At 44.0% G+C, this 5,529-nt stretch overlaps 1 pseudogene; it reads left to right on the top strand.

Moving 5' to 3' along the window:
* The first annotated feature begins 4,838 nt into the window (after positions 1-4,838).
* LOC107109841 lies at positions 4,839-5,258 on the top strand (annotated as a pseudogene).
* The last annotated feature ends 271 nt before the right edge of the window (positions 5,259-5,529 follow it).

Below are 5,529 nucleotides of genomic sequence, written 5' to 3'. Positions count from 1 at the left end.
TCTTTGGATACTTGAATTCAGTGACTGGAGCTGTGGATGGGCAAGACAGATCTTTCTGCAAATCTGAAAAGGGACTCAGGTTTGCAGAAACATGTGAAATCTAAAAAAAATCATGGAGGGGGCCCCTTAAAAATGCAAAAATGATAAAAGGAGTTCCTGTAGCTTTAAACCACGGATTATCTCACTGGCTGTTGTTAAACAACCACAGTACTCCAGGATGGGTTTATGTGAGTAAAAAGGCAAGGGGAGGGGGCAGGGTCCTTTTCAGGGCTGTTTTGACTATTGAGGGACAATTCATTGGGGCCAGGCCTGACTAGGGCTGCTAGCAAGATGTTGGAAATTCCTGGCAATTTTGTGATGGATTCTGAGGAGGGCAGGTTTTGGGGAGCAGAGAGGCCTCAACTGGATATAATGCCACAGAGTCCACCTTCCAAAGCAGCCATTGTCTCCAGGGGAGCTGGTCTCTGTTGTCTGAAGTTCAGTTGTAATTCTAGGAAATCTCCAGATCCCACCTGGAGGATGGAAACTCTAGGCCTGGCAGCAACCTCTGGGTGACTTGATACCACCTGACGTGCATGACTCAACTAGACCTGGCTGCTTGCTCCTGTACAGACACTTTATGAAAACCAGTGTGGTGTAGTGGTTAAAGCTTCAGAGTAGGGTCTGGGAGACCCAGGTTCAAATCCCCATCTTGTTGTGGAAGATCACTGGATGATTTTGGACCTGTCTCCTACTTTCAGCTTAGCCTACCTCACAGGGTTGTTGTGTGGATAAAAAGGAAGATGTGAGAATAATATAAGCTGCTTTGGTCCCCACTGTGGAGAAAGCTGGGGTATAAATGATATAAATAAATAATAAATATCATGGAAGATGAGAGGCAGATAAAAGGTAGGCTATTGAATGGCTGAGAAGGAGAGAATAAATCAGGGAAAGGAAAGAGGATTTGGGGGTTGCAAGGAGGAGAGAAAGAGGAAATGGTGTGGGGAGTGGGGTACAAGGGAAAGTGAGGTGCCCCCCCTCAAGCCCTTGAAGTTTTCCTACCATACAAGTGAGCCTGGTCTAGAAGCTGATGCCATACAACTGGACCCCAGTTCTCTTAGGGAGAGCTTGCTGGAGTGAGGAGGGAAAACTTAACACAGATAGAAGTAGGTTGGCTGTTCAGTGAGAAGGAGATAGGGTTGCCAGCTCCAGGTTAGTAAAGTCCTAGAAATTTGGGCAAGTGGAGCCTGGGGAGTGTGGGGTTTGGGGAGGGGAGGGCCCTCAGGAGGTTATAATGCCATAGACTCCACCCTCCAAAACAGTGATTTCCTCAAGGAACAAAGGTTGCCAACTGCCAGGTGGGGGCTAGAGATCATCCAGAATTACAACTGTTCTCCAGATGACAGAGATCAGTTCCCCTGGAGAAAGTGGCCATTTTGGTTGGTGGACTTATACCCTGCTTAAGTTGCTTCTCTCCCCAAACCTTGCCCTCCCAAGGCTCCTCCACCAAATCACCACGAATTTCCCAATTTGGAGCTGGAAACCCTAATGGGGGAACTGATCTCTGTAGTTGCAGATCTGTTGTAATGCCAAGAGATCTCCAGGCCTTACCTGGATGTTGGCAACCATAGAGATAGAAGGAATGAGAGGCAGAAGAGGCTCCAAGGGCTTTCAGGAAAGCGAAAGAGGAAATAGTGGAGGAGGGTGGAAATGAGATGCCTCCTACAAATCCTTGTGGGTTCCCACTTGTGTGTGTGTACATGTGCGCATATAAAACAATGTAAAGATGCAGTTTATTTATTTAGATTATTTCTATGTCACCAGCATCCTGCTTGAGGCAGATTACAATTAAAAACCACAGTATTTAAAAAGTCATTAAAACAAGCCATCAAAAACTAAGCCATTAAGTTGCAGGAAAACTATCCGTAAAGTGGAAGCAGACCATTAAAAAGCTGATAAAATAACTCCCCTAACTGAAAGCCTGGGTTAAAAAGATGTATTTTCCTCCAGTGCAAGAATGAAAATATTTATTAGAGAAGATGCCATATCCATAGGTGTCATCATATCATTACACTGAATGACTTTATAACACAGAAAATTGTTTGTTCGTCCCCTATTCATACTTGCACAATTGGATATATCTTTCAAGCAAATAAGAACATAAGAACATAAGAGACGCCAATGTTGGATCAGGCCAAAGGCCCATCCAGTCCAACACTCTGTGTCACACAGTGGCCGGAAATACCAGTGCCATCAGGAGGTCCAGCAGTGGGGCCAGGACATTAGAAGCCCTCCCACTGTTGACCCCCCCCCCCAAGCACCAAGAAGACAGAGCATCACTTGCCCCAGAGCCCCTAGCTATACCTTGTGGCTAATAGCCACTGATGGACCTCTGCTCCATATGCTTATCTAATTCCCTTTTGAAGCCGTCCATGCTTGTAGCACCCACCACTTCCTGTGGCAGTGAATTCCATGTGTTAATCACTCTTTGGGTGAAGAAGTACTTCCTTTTATCCGTTCTAACCCGACCGCTCTGCAGTTTCATGGAGTGCCCACGAGTTCTTGTATTGTGAGAAAGGGAGAAAAGTACCTCTTTCTTTACCTGCTCTTTCCCATAATAACATTTGTTAGGTTGCATTGTCTACTGTTTGCACCTGCACAGTCAGTACCATTCATTTAAAAAGTGATGGCAAGAACTGAGCACCGGATTCATGGACAGATATCATAGGTACACAGGTACACTAAGTAGTAAGTTGCTGCAAAAAAAGCTGTCCAATCATGTGAAGAAAGCATTGAAATTATGCAAATGGACATATCCAAGTTCATTTGGCATTATCCAGATGGCTTACCAGACTGGCTCCTGTTCATGACCAGAGAGTAGGACATGTATTGAGCAAGCAGGGTTTTGATCATAATGAATCTTAACTCACATATTCACATCTTTCTCTAGGCCAGTAGTTCCCAACCTTTTTGAATATGAAGACCCCTTTTAACATCAAAAAGTTTTGCAGACTCCCCCCGTGTGATAGTAGTTATACTATTAATATCCATTGCTTGAGAAAATACATAATAACAAAAAGCTACTATGAACTGAGTAATGTTTTTAAATGACTTTGTATCACTCACAACAGCATACATTTGAAAAACAGTAATACTACGTCATTTATTCAGTCTACAGAAGATATGTTTGTTTATTTACTATACTGAGTCATGTAACAAGATGGCTGGTGTTGTTTTGCAGCTTTCAGAGACTGGAAGTCTGGTTGAAGGGTAGCCAGTACAGACCAGTGACTTGACACAGTATAAGGAAGCTTCATATGTTTGAACAGCATGGTGTTCTTGGAACAAACCCTTTGCTAACAGTTAGCTTGTACACAGCTTGTACACATGGGAATTCAATTGGATGCACAATGAACTTTCATTCCTTGACAGAACACTTGGGGAATGTTTATTGATTTTTACTTTAACCCTGCTTTTCAGTGAGAAGATGGTTCCCAGGTATCAGAATCTAATACAAATAATGATTAAAATGCAATATAAAATGTTTCCTGTGACGTAAATTCTCAGTTGTGCTGGATTCTCAGTTGTGCTCTGAATTCTCAGTTGTGCTGAGATTTCAATGTCCATGTTGATAATGCGGCTTCCTCTCAAGCCAGGGACCTAGTGTCATCCATGGCAGCACTGGGACTCTCCCAATTTGTTTTGGATCCCACACATCAAGTGGGCCACATGCTGGATCTTATTTTCGGCGTAGGGATAAATGTGAATCTGGAAACTGAAGATGCACCCTGAAGACCTGGCTGACTGTGCATAACCCTCCCTGTTTAGGTGGCAAGCAGATTTATGCTCACCCATAGAGACTAAAGGAACTCAGTAGGTTCCAGAATGCTCTGTGGGATTCGATGCCCCCTGGCAGTTTGTTGGATGAGCTGGTGGAGAATGGCCAGCTCTCTGAAGCAAAATTTTGACAAAATCGCCCCCAGCACCAATGTCCCCTCTAAGCTCCACAGTGTTGTGAGCAGAAATTCTGCCTCATGAGCAAAAAAAAGCTAGTAGTATTAAACCTGTGAGCGAGTCTACATTTGACTATCACATCAATTAGTTTTTTTAGAAAATTACTTCCATAACGTAAAAATCTCAGAATAAATTATTTTAAATTATATTTAAACTATATTTTAAGAATAATGTAAACATTATAAGAGAAAATATTGTATTGGCAGGCTTGGCTCCGGAGAAAAGGTCTACCCAAACCAGTCCACTATATTGGTAGACTTTGCCTCTAGAGAACAGGTCTACCCACCCTTTTCCACTGTATTGGCAGACTTGGCCTCCAGAGAATAGAGCTACCCACCGGGGGGTTCTTGCAGTGAAATATGAGAACCAGCATTACAGGTCAAGTATAACAGAAGAGGAATGATTGTCAGAAATTGGTGTCAGAAGTTATCAACCGGCCCAAAATACTTATTATCAAATATTTATACCCCACTTTTATCTGTGACTCAAGGCAGCTTACAAACCATACTGAAAAACACAATAGGGTTGTGCAAAAACATATCAATTTTTTCCTGCTCCATTATAGTCAATAGGCCCCATAGGCTATAATGGAGAATTGATCTGAGGGTATTTGGGGCTCTGAGGGCTGTGGTTTTTTAGGTAGAGTCACCAATTTCTCAACATAGCTGCTGGTGCCTCTCCTCAAAAACCTTCCTAAGTTTAAAAAAGATTGGACCAGGGAGTCCAATTCTATGTGCCCCAGAAGGAGGTAACCCCATCCTCCATGCCCACTGACCTTCACTCTTGTACCAAACTCTCGGCGGCCTCTCTCGCTCCCCTCCGCGGTCCCTGGACTTGGCGCGACGATGGCGGACGAGGAGCTGGAGGAGCTGGAGGCGCCGCGCAAGCAGAGGTTGGCCGAGCTGCAGGCCAAGCACAGGGATCCCTCTGGTGAAGTTGTACAACAAGAAGCAAAGCAGAGGGAGGTGGAAATGAGGAATAACATCTTGGCTCAGGTTTTGGATCAGGCAGCTCATGCCAGATTAAGTAATTTAGCACTTGTAAAGCCGGAAAAGGCGAAAGCAGTTGAGAATTATCTCATACAGATGGCAAGGTTTGGACAGTTAAGTGGGAAGGTATCAGATCAAGGATTGATAGAAATACTTGAAAAAGTGACTCAGCAAACCGAAAAGAAAACAACAGTAAAGTTCAACAGAAGAAAAGTATTGGATTCCGATGAGGAAGAGGACGACTGAGATAGAAAGGTGGTTGCCGACTGCAAATCATCTGGAAGATGTCGAGGAAAGTATTCTGTCCTGACCGAACCATAAATGGAATGTTTACACGGTTTTTCTGTACACTTTTTTTTTACAGAAAGGGAAAACAAATTTTTTAGCATATGGAGCAGAGGTCCATCAGTGGCTATTAGCCACAAGGTATAGATAGGGACTCTGGGGCAAGTGATGCTCTGTCATCTTGGTGCTTGGGGGGGGGGGTCAACAGTGGGAGGGCTTCTAATGTCCTGGCCCCACTGGTGGACCTCCTGATGGCACTGGT

This window comes from Gekko japonicus, unplaced genomic scaffold, assembly GCF_001447785.1.
Source record: "Gekko japonicus isolate JY-2015 unplaced genomic scaffold, Gekko_japonicus_V1.1 scaffold215, whole genome shotgun sequence".
Taxonomy (NCBI): Eukaryota; Metazoa; Chordata; class Lepidosauria; order Squamata; family Gekkonidae; genus Gekko; species Gekko japonicus.
The sequence above is the reverse complement of the archived record's forward strand: the minus strand, read 5'-3'. Positions and strand labels throughout refer to the sequence as shown.